This window comes from Miscanthus floridulus, chromosome 15 (genome assembly GCF_019320115.1).
Source record: "Miscanthus floridulus cultivar M001 chromosome 15, ASM1932011v1, whole genome shotgun sequence".
Classification (NCBI taxonomy): domain Eukaryota; kingdom Viridiplantae; phylum Streptophyta; class Magnoliopsida; order Poales; family Poaceae; genus Miscanthus; species Miscanthus floridulus.
In genome coordinates, this window is record NC_089594.1 from 3,792,454 (window position 1) to 3,803,823 (window position 11,370).

The 11,370-nt window shown below is 50.3% G+C and overlaps 1 long non-coding RNA gene across 1 annotated transcript; it reads left to right on the plus strand.

The window, feature by feature from the left end:
- Nucleotides 1–9,303: 9,303 nt before the first annotated feature.
- LOC136509089 (uncharacterized) lies at nucleotides 9,304–10,599 on the plus strand. Its single transcript, XR_010772222.1, has 3 exons — nucleotides 9,304–9,825; nucleotides 9,909–10,040; nucleotides 10,112–10,599. It is a non-coding gene; the product is annotated as an uncharacterized lncRNA (long non-coding RNA).
- Nucleotides 10,600–11,370: the final 771 nt, after the last annotated feature.

Consider the following 11,370-nt stretch of genomic DNA (forward strand, 5'->3'; position numbering starts at 1 on the left):
CGCGTCCAAACCGAGCCTGATACGCCGGCCGTCGTCCACGGCATCAACATCCTCAACCGAGTGCCCATCGTCCTCGACTTCAACGACGCGAACTACGTCGCCTGGGCGCGCTCCTTCTCCGCCATCTTTGGCCAGTTCGGACTCCGCGACCATGTCGACGGCTCCACCGCCAAGGGCGACAGCGACTGGGTGCAGAATGACTGCGCCATCATCTCATGGTTCTACAACCGCATCTCCCCCGAGCTTCTCTCCATGGTCTCGGAGGACACCGACACCGCTTACTCCATCTGGCGCGGCGTCCGCAACCTCTTCCGCGACAACAAGGATACTCGCGCCGTCTACCTCGGCGCCGAGTTCCGCAACTTCTACCAAGGTGATCTCAACGTCCTCGACTACTGCTCCCGCATGAAGGTCATGGTCGATCGCCTCGCCGGTCTCGGTGCCCCGGTGAACGACAAAGATCTCATCTACAACATCGTCCGCGCCCTCAACCCTCGTCTCCACCACGCGATCCCCCACATCACCCTTCGCCGTCGTCTACCGTCGTTCCTCAAGACGCGGTCCATGCTGCAGCTCGAGGAACATCGCATTAACGAGTCGGAGAAATTGCAGGCAGCGGCGACGCTTGTCGCTCACGCCGCGCACGCCGGCACGTCATCTTCCACGGTGCCCACCGCGACACCATCGGCCACTCATCTTCAGTCCGTGGCGGCCTTCGTCGCCAACGCCGCACCCGGTGTCCCCACGTCGCACGGCGCTCCGGCCAAACCGCCAGCGACAACTACCACCACGCCTACACCTTCCAACGGCGGACGTCCTCAATCGAGCTCCTTCTCCAACAAAAAGAAGAAGAAGAAGGGCTCCTCATCAAACACGGCGCCACCACCATGCTTCTGGCCCTCACTGAACCCCTGGACGGGTACGGTGCAGGCTTGGCCATTTGCACCTTCGCCCACGCCCGGCGTTCTCGGCACGATCCCTTCCTCTGCGGCTCCACAGGCACACGTCGCCGGCGCGTCTTCCCAGCTGGACCCACAGCTGCTCGCCACACTGAACAACATCTCGCTCCAACAGCCCCAGTCCGCCGGTGATTGGTTCCTCGACACTGGCGCCTCGTCTCATATGTCGCAAGGCTCCGGTAACATCTCTTCTCTCCTTCCACACTCTTCCTCCACCCGAATCATTGTTGGTAATGGCACCTCCTTACCCATTACACACACTGGTTCATCCTCCATCCCTACTCACTCATATCCGCTCTCCTTGCACAATGTTCTTGTCTCCACCTCTAATCAAAAACCTTATTTCAGTTCGTGCTCTAACTCGTGACAATCCTATTACAATTGAATTTGACAATTGTGGTTTCTCTATCAAGGATCGCGACACCAAGGCGGTACTTCTCCGCAGTGATAGCGTCGGTGATCTCTACCCCCTACACCCGACGCAATCATCCACCTCCACGCACTGCCTCGCCACCGTTTCAGCAGATCTTTGGCATCAACGGCTCGGTCATCCCGGCAAGGAGTCATTCCGTCGCCTTCTTCAATCTTTTGCATTCACTCGTAATAAAGATTTGTCACACACCTGTCATGCTTGCCGTGTTGGCAAACCTGTGCGTTTACCGTTTGTTCCCTCTCAGCACAAAACTACTGAAGCCTTTGAATTAATTTATTGTGACGTTTGGACGTCACCTGTTTCCAGTTTCACTGGCTATCGCTATTATCTTGTGCTCCTGGATGACTTCACGCATTTTGTCTGGACATTTCCATTGCGCAGCAAATCTGAAGTCGCCACAAAGATCATGTCATTCCATGCTTACGTCCGCACACAGTTCGCCCATCCCATTCGCGCGTTCCAGACCGACAATGGTCGTGAGTTTGATAACTCGGTTCTGCGCAAATTCTACTCCGACAATGGCATTCTCCTACGTCTTTCTTGCCCATACACTTCCCAACAGAATGGGAAAGCTGAGCGCATCCTGTGCACTCTGAACGACGGCGTTCGAGTCCTACTCTTTCATGCAGCGATGCCACCAATATTCTGGGTCGAGGCGTTACAGACATCCACCTTTCTTCTGAACCACAAACCCTGCAAGCCTCGCTCCATGGCCACTCCTTTCTCTCTGCTCTTCAACACCAACCCTGACTATTCATCCCTTCGCGTCTTCGGGTGTCTATGCTACCCAAACACTGAATCCACCAACCCTAACAGGCTGTCACCACGTTCAGTGGCTTGTGTTTTCATTGGTTATTCGTAGGATCATCATGGCTATCGATGCTACAACCTGACGACGCGGAAAGTTCTGACATCGCGCTACGTCCACTTCGACGAGGCCGTTTTCCCCTACCGCTCAGGGCCCGTGACGTCATCCCCAACAACCTGCGCCTACAATCCGTGGCGCCCGGATCTTTCTGATGACGTGGTCCCGCCGCCGCCGATCCCGGATCCACCGTCTCCGCGATCACCGCGTGACCATCCAGAACCGGAACCCACCTGCGGATCTCCGTAGGCCCCGACTTCGTCAGCAGCCACGACGCCAACGAACACACGACGTGGATCTCGCTCCCCGCCGTTCACGCCCGCATTGACATCTGCAGCTCCAGATGCGACTACAGTCGCGGACATCCTTGCCTCGCACCCGATGGTGACCAGGGCACGCGCGGGGATAATCAAGCCGAACCCACGCTACGCCGGCACTGCAACTACGACGACTACTACTGCCACGCCTACATTGCCAATCTCACCGATCCCACGAACAGTCAATCAGGCTCTCCAAGACCCCAAATGGCGACAAGCTATGCAGTCCGAGTTCGACGCCCTACTCGCCAACAACACGTGGGAGCTCGTTCCTCGACCTCCTGGTGCACATGTCGTAAGCGACAAATGGATCTTCCGCCATAAGTTCAACGAAGACGGCAGCTTCAATCGGTACAAGGCGCGATGGGTGGTTCGCGGGTTCACCCAGCGCGCAGGAGTTGATTACGGCGAGACATACTGTCCCGTTGTGAAACCGGCGACGGTCCGCACGGTGCTCACGCTGGCTGCTCAACGCCGCTGGCCTGTCCATCAACTCGACGTCAACAATGCCTTCCTTCATGGCTTCCTCGACGAACAGGTCTATGCTCGGCAGCCCGCAGGCTTCGTTGACTCTTCGGCTCCGACATCGGTGTGCCGCCTCTCCAAGAGCCTCTATGGCTTGAAACAGGCACCCAGGGCGTGGTACATGCGACTCGCCATGTTCCTCGGCTCGATGGGGTTCAAGCCCACTCGATCCGACAGCTCACTCTTCGTTCTTCGACGCGGCACGGAATCGGTGTATCTTCTTCTCTACGTCGACGACATCGTGCTCACGGCATCGTCTAACGACATCCTGAGCCACGTCATCAGCACCATCAACGCAGAGTTCGCCCTCAAGGACATGGGCCCGGTCCACTACTTCCTCGGCATCCAGGTTCAGCGCAACGGCGCCGGCTTCTTCCTCCACCACCAGCAGTACGCCATCGACCTTCTTGAACGAGCTGGTATGACTGAATGCCGCCCCTGCGACACTCCGATCGACATCGCCGGCAAACTCTCCAGCGACTCCGGCTCGCCCCTGAACACAGCGGATGCCTCGGACTACCGCAGTCTGGTCAGCGCTCTTCAATATCTAACGATGACACGGCCAGACTTGCAGTATGCTGTGCAGCAAGCCTGTCTCTTCATGCACGCACCAACAACGGCGCATCAAGCTCTCGTGAAGCGAATACTTCGCTATGTCCATGGCACCACAGCTCTTGGTCTCCATCTGCGTGGCTCCAACCAGAACGATCTCGTCGCCTACTCCGATGCGGATTGGGCCGGGTGCCCGGATACAAGACGCTCCACTTCGGGCTTCTGTGTGTTCATGGGTGACGCCATGATCTCGTGGTCATCCAAAAGACAGACGACGGTGTCTCGTTCAAGCGCCGAGGCTGAATACCGAGGCATCACCAACGCCGTAGCCGAGTGCACTTGGCTCCGGCAACTGCTAGGCGAACTGGACAGTCCCCTCACGAAGGCAACTATCATCTTCTGCGACAATGTCTCCGCCTGCTACATGAGCTCCAATCCAGTACACCACAAACGCACAAAACACATTGAGCTTGATGTGCACTTCGTCCGCGAGAAGGTCGCAGTTGGACAATGCAAAGTTCTACATGTACCCACAGCGCAGCAGTACGCCGACGTCATGACCAAAGGTCTACCGACGGCAACATTCAAGGAGTTCCGAAATAGTTTGTGCGTCGCCAGCAACGACACTCATACTGCGGGGGGGGGGGGGGGGGTGTTAGCAACCTGTACTATACTTAGTTAGCATGTTCCTTGGCTCTCCTTGAGTCTAGCTATTGTTAGTTATCCGACTGCCGTGATGTGCATGTATAAGAGGCGTAAGCCCTGATCAATACAACTTGAGTTGTCTGCATTGTTCTCTTCAGTTCTTACAGTTCGAACCTGTATTAAGTTATTAAGTTAGGGATTGTATATGTGTGACGTATTTATGCATGATTCGGAACCATATGCATGCATATGTCTACTCTACTGAGCTGCATGTTTTGCATGCATGTTCATGCCAAGTGTTATGTTTGTTTGTAAGATGTACTCCTATATTCGACTTTTGCATCTTCACCGAGGAAGGGGCCGTGACATGTTTGATATCTAGACCTAATATTAAAGGGTTTTCCTATTTACGCCATTGCAATTTTTCTAGCCTACCATTACAATTCTATCGCTCTCTCATTTATGTTATTTTCTACGCTTTTGATGACCCACTGTCAGGGGCGTATGCATACCGCCTACTCCGTTAGTCCCTACCTCGCCGTTTCCACCGGCATGAACTCGCCGCTGCCATCGAGCCACCGCTCGGGGCGGAACTCGTGGCAGCCATCCTCCCCATCGCGTATTCGTGTATGTGCAGTAGTCCGAGAGAACCAGCGAGCCGCATTGCACGTCGGAGTTGGGCGGGAGCAGGGTCGTGGTGACGAGGACCGCTCGGGGCGGAACTCGTGGCAGCCATCCTCCCCATCGCGTATTCGTGTATGTGCAGTAGTCCGAGAGAACCAGCGAGCCGCATTGCACGTCGGAGTTGGGCGGGAGCAGGGTCGTGGTGACGAGGGCGTGCACCTCGTCATGGAAGTGTCATGCGTCGAAGAGCTCGCCGTCCTCCCCACAAATCTTCTCGCACCACTCACATCAATACGCTTAGTGCACGAAAACAGAAAAAGTCATTGCTGTCCATCAGTATTCCTCCATCTGTCTCGCTTCCCCACCCGTGGAAGTGTCATCCCTATATATATATATATATATATATATATATATATATATATATATATATATATATATATATATATATATATATATATATATATATATATATATATATATGTCACAGAGACCAAAGAAAACCGTGGAAGCCAAATTAAAGTAGGAAGAAGCTTCGAATCCTCAATTCCTCATGCGTGTGTACTTCCACGACGGGGGCTGCCTCAACGCCTTCAACTCCGTCTCCAATCTGTTGAACACCACATCTCACGCCCGAGGAAGACAACGTCTGTTGCGTAGAATGGCTGCAGCAGTACTACCATAGGCTTCGTCACCAAGGAGTGGCTGCGTGGCAAGAAGCATGAGCTCCAGGGGCCGTGGGCGGCTCCTGCGATCTGCCGTCTGCGGACGAGACTGGCTTCAGAAGGTGACATCAGGTAGCAGGCCTGCGTCCAGTTCGTCACCTCACCGACCTTCCGTCTCCATACATTGTTACTCCATTTCAGAGTTTAAGTGACAGACAATTATTCAGATTAGTAGTAATTTAGTTATTTAGATTCCTATATACTTCTTGCCTTCATACTTTACGTATTATTTTCCTTCTTATTGTGCAATCTCATATGATCAGGTGAATGCATGAATGATATAGCCCTGACTCAATAATAGTTCTCCAAAAGAAGTTGACGACATTCTAAAATTATTCAGGAGTGTCCTTGGCTGCTAATAACTAGATTAAACTTCCACACGTGATGGTGATGCCGACAAAAGAAAATGACAAGGCCAAAATAGCGTTTTTTTTAATGCAAACTACGGGGAGAGAGATCCCACTATTTTTTTCTTATAGCACCCTCCTTTAAAGCAGCGAGTGAAGATGGATCACTATCTTCCAATATGTGCTTGAGGTTTTGAGCTAAAATCAGGAAGCTGCCAACGAACAATGGGGTTGGCGTATTTCCATGTAGTCAGTTGCTCACAAAGCTGTCCTGCCTGTTAATAAAACCGATGAAGTTCGTACAACAGTTGTATAGAAAGGTGAACCAGTAGCATTATATAGACTCTGTCATTTTATTTCAAATAATTCTATCATTTTTACCGAAATTTCCCACAATCTCTCATGACACTTAATTACGTTTTTGTTTTTTTTCTCGAATACGCAAAAGACTTGCGTATCATGTATTTAAGAGAAGGGTTTTTTACAAGCGCTCGAAGGCGCTACATTTGGAGGTTAAGATAGTACTTGAAGCGTTGCCTCCTAGCGAGCTATCTAAGCAGACTACTCGCGCATAAGACGACCTAGGTTGCGCGCACCGGCCACGACCCATTGGTCGGCGGTATGCTTGATGGTGGCTAGTAGCTGGGCGCTCAGCGTCGTGGCACTACGGAAACATCTTGCGTTCCGTTCCTTCCAAATTTCCCAAGCCGCAATGGTATCATTATGAATGGTACCTTCATGAATCCTCTCCAGTGCTCGACTATAATCCAGCAGCAACGCGCGGGGTATCATCTAGTTACTTATATGACTTGATCCAAATGTTACCAGAAGGATTTTCAATTTCTAAAAACTCGTGTTCAATTCCAAGGTGGAGGGAGCCTGAAGTTCTTTTGCAGCATTCACCATCTGTGCAGGTGTTATTCGGCCTGTTCGCTGGTTGGTTTCTGGGCTGGTTTGGACTGGCTGGTGCTGGTTTATTGTGAGAGGAAAACACTGTTGGCTGGCTGGTTTGGGCTGGCTGAAACCAACAAGCGAACAGTGTGATTGACACATCGGAGAAATGTTTGTTGGAGATCACATGTTTATTGGAGATCACATATCACATGAAGTTGCTAGCTGCAGAATGGTAACATGTATCATTCTAGAATTTTAGAAATCATGAAACCATATTACTCTGACCTTAACTTCTTGTAAATTCTTATTCCTGTCTACAATGAATCTTATTGGTCCTTGTACACTTGGTATTTTGCTACTCAAACAATATCTGTGCTTGACCCACTCACTAGTAGTTCAGACATTCTTCCCAGAAAACACGACCATCCAGACAGTCAGCTGTTTGCATGAGGCAATGTTCAGCCTTGGTTTCAGCCAGCCCAAACCAGCCAGCCAACAGTGTTTTTCTCTCACAATAAACCAGCACCAGCCAGCCTAAACCAGCCCAGAAACCAACCAGCGAACATGCCGGTTATCTTGCAAGCAACAATTTTTTTCATTGCTACAAGTCACAGAACAATAAATGGCAGAGGAAGTATTTACCTGAGATAAACAATCCAGTGTGCCATGGCTGAGAAACTACTGCTAACAAGGGTGTGTTTAGTCCTCCCAAATTTCCAACTTTGACACCATGCAAAAAGAAGATTCCCCGTCACATCAAACTTGCGGTACATGCATGGAGTACTAAATGTAGACGAAATCAAAAACTAATTGCACAGTTTGGTTGTACTTTGCGAGATGAATCTTTTGAGCCTAATTAGTCAATGTTTGGATAATAATTCACAAATACAAACGAAAATGCTACAGTGTGCTGCAGGAATTCTGGCACCTCCCAACTTTGGGAACTAAACAAGGCCCAAGGGTACATACGAATGGCCCATTGTGTTCCCGTCAGCAAAATCACAGCAACAAGTCATACTCGGAGGCGATGCGAGAGCGACAGCGCCGCCAGCCAAAGCCCACCGCCCCGCCCACCCCTTCGGTCGTCGCTGCTGCCATCGGGCGCGGCGGCGGCGGCCAACGGCGGTGCCGCCATAAGGTCGGCCCGTTCGCACCCTCCTTCCTCCCCTGCTGCTCCTCCCCCACCTCTCTTCCCCAAAACACAAGTGCTTGAGACTCTGCTTCGATCTGCGTCTGGGGCTTCCAATTCGCCTGGAAATTGCTCAATCTGGAGTCGTGCCTACCAGATCCACCTTGTGCCGGCCGGTACCCCGACGGATCTTGGGGTTGGCTGGCTCTCGTCGGCGACGCCGGGCCGTCCTCGACCTCGGACGCCGCTGCCGGGCCGCCGTTCCCGGAGGGTGTCCCTACCCTCGTGTTCCTGCTGCTGCTGGACGAGGACCTCCTCACCCAGAGGTTCCGCTTCTAGGCGGGGCTGCCGGCGCCCGGAGCTGGTGCTGCTCCTCCGTGGTATGGTGTTCTTTGTGCGTGTGCAGGACTCTGGGCGTGCGCAGTTTGGCCGCGGGCATGCTGGCGGTGGGGCTGCGTGACCATGGTGTCCTGGTGCCGGATCTGGCGACCTTGCGTCGGGATCTGGCGGAACCGCTGCTGCCCTCTTCTCAGGCACAGATGGTGCTCTAGCAACAGCAGCTTCTACACGTGCATGCGCGGTGCACACAGTTTGGCCGTGGGCAAGCCGGCGGCGGGGCTGCGTGCCCGCGGGCGCCCTCCCCCTGAGCCTCTTGTTGGGGAGGGCAGAACGCCGTCTCAGCAGTACGGCGGTGTCAACTATGGCTGTGTAAGCAGCGACGGTGGCAGCGTCGGGGTGTTAGCTCTAGGGTCTGGATGAGGCAATGCCATTTGTTGCCTCGCTCTTGCAAGGGCTCTGGGCGAAAGCTTAGCTCAACCCTTGGTTGAGCCAACGACGAGGGACGCCATTGTGCGAAACCTCCTTCTTGAAGGCGTCGTTGAAGAACCTCTTGCAAACTCCTGGCCTTTGCAATTATCCTTGGCACAAGATTCGGGCGAAAGCCTTGCTAAGCTCCTGCTTAGCTGACGATGATTACGCTCTTGCGTCATTAACCTCCTTGGAGGCATCGTTGAAGAGTCCCCGTGCCTTGGTGTTGCAGTTTTATCTTCTTCTCGTGTATTGTGGTCGTGCCACCTTTCGCCCTTATGCCGGGGCATGTTGTTCTTCTTCTTCTTCTTTCTTATTATTAGTGGATATGCCACAATCTTGCCCTTGCGCTGGGCTGTTGTTGTATGGTTTTAGTCCAGTTTTCCAAAATTAATTGGACGAAAGGGTTTTGCCTTGTTTTTCCCTAAAAATGAGGCGGTTGATTTTGTATCAATATATATTCAGGTGGGGAATATCTCCCCCCCCCCCCCCCCGGTGACAGTTCAAAAAAAAAAAACAAGGGTACATACCCACAAGCAGTCCAGTGTGCCATGGCTGAGCAAACCTGATTGATACATAGTCAATCTATCTGTTTTCAGTATGATCTAATCCTGCTGGCTAGTCATGCATGTACAACAGATGTTAAAGCTTTTTAGTGATGGTTGTAAGATTCAAACAAGGATCTTTTGTAAAACGTTATGTTTAGTTTGTTGGATAGAACTATGTGCAAGACCTTCAATTAATCAATGTAAAGAATCTATGCCTCAACTCTTCAGCGATGTATTCATAAACTCACTGTGTTCTTGGGCATATCTTTTTAATAGCAATATTTTGACTAGTTCAAGGTAGTTGTAGTCATCAGTTCCAGCAGTTCATCTGGTCCCATCAGATTCAAATTTACCAATCACTATGTCTAAGCAAGTGGATTCCAGCGAGTTGCTTGTTTCATGTACCACCAAGTGGATTCCAGGACTTGTGTCATCTTACAGTCCAGTACTCAGCTGAGGTTAATTCTTGATCTTGGGCTTCTTCCTCATCTTTGCAGATATTCTAGTTGTATTCTATTAAATTTTTCTGCTGTCATTACAGAACCCTTCCGCAGGCTATGTGCTGATGATGAGGCTGATCTAGTTTCGCATGTTTCTGAAACTTGCTAGCTTTGGTGTTGCTGATAGTGATGTTGACACAGATGTAGTATTAAGTGCAGCTGTCTAGGATGAGGTTCTTTATCTACCTATGTCATTCTTTTTGGGAGCTTGAATTATTATTGACGCATTTTTTGTAAGTTGCAGCCCCCATCTGCAGCTGAAGGTGAAGGTCTTGGCGATTTAAGCCCCAACACACCCCAGCAACTTTGATAAAAAAAACACACCCCAGCAACAGAACCAGTAGCACCTGTTGTGAGCCTCTAGCGGAGGGAGACTCAAGCTCTTCCTCCACGAGCTAGTGCTGATAAAGATGAATCAGCTTATTGTCAAAAAAAAAAAAAAAAACGAATCAGCTGGGCCTACCAATCTGCGTCGTCGTCGCGTGCTTGTCGAGTCTGATAGTGCCAAGCGAGCTTGAATGGAACTCTGAGTTTGTTTCAGAAGCTTCAGTTGCATTTCTTTTGAAAATTGCATCCCTTATGATGGTTCGGTAATCAGTGTATTTAGGTTTCCTAGAGTGTTCTGCCATCCATGGCATGCTATCTTCTTTGTTAAGTCAAATCATTAGTGACTACCATCAGAGTATTCATAATTTACTTAGTTGCTGTAGTGTATCATTTTCCTTGTGCCTTGTAATGTGTTGTATTTTTATGCACACCTTTATTGTAGTGGAGATGTGTCCTTCTGCCGTACAGCTCTCCAAGCCCTTGAACTGTTTATCATGCAGTCTAAACTGTGCCCAACAGTGAATATAGTCACATCAATTTCAAAAATCCAAAATTGAGCCCAACAGTCCAAGTATCTCATCGTTTATTGGTAATGCATTCCTGATTAACATGTCTTCTTTCCTATTATATTCTTAGTTCTTCACTTCTTGCGCTGGACATATTATACGGATATGCTGATTTGTATTGAACCTCTAACTTGCTATGACAAGTTTGATCAACCTTGTTTCGATATACATTTAGTTTGATCAACCGTGTTTCATAATAGCTACCCATTAATCATTACTTGCCATTAGTAAGATGGATTAGTGTTTTTCCTCAATCTCGAGTTTTTTTTTTTTGTGTGTGCAAAAGATGTAATGCCAGTCTTTCTCTTCAGTGTCACTGTTTTACTGGCATCATCCATAGTGTATCAAAAGTACTTGAGGCTGATCGTGTTGAACTTTTTGGGTCTGAAATTGGATTCGTGTACCACAGGGCTGGGGATGCGAAGGTTGGGGAACAGAAGGGTGACCAGGATCCAGTGTACCAGTAGGATTCACTCAATCCAGCCCAGGAAGAAAACAGGCCTGTTTTGGATCCGGAACAAACGAACGAGGCCTTATGTAAAGGTGGGGAAGTCAATATTGATACATAAGGGAATAATTTGATATATGCAACGGGTTTAAGCTTCGGCAC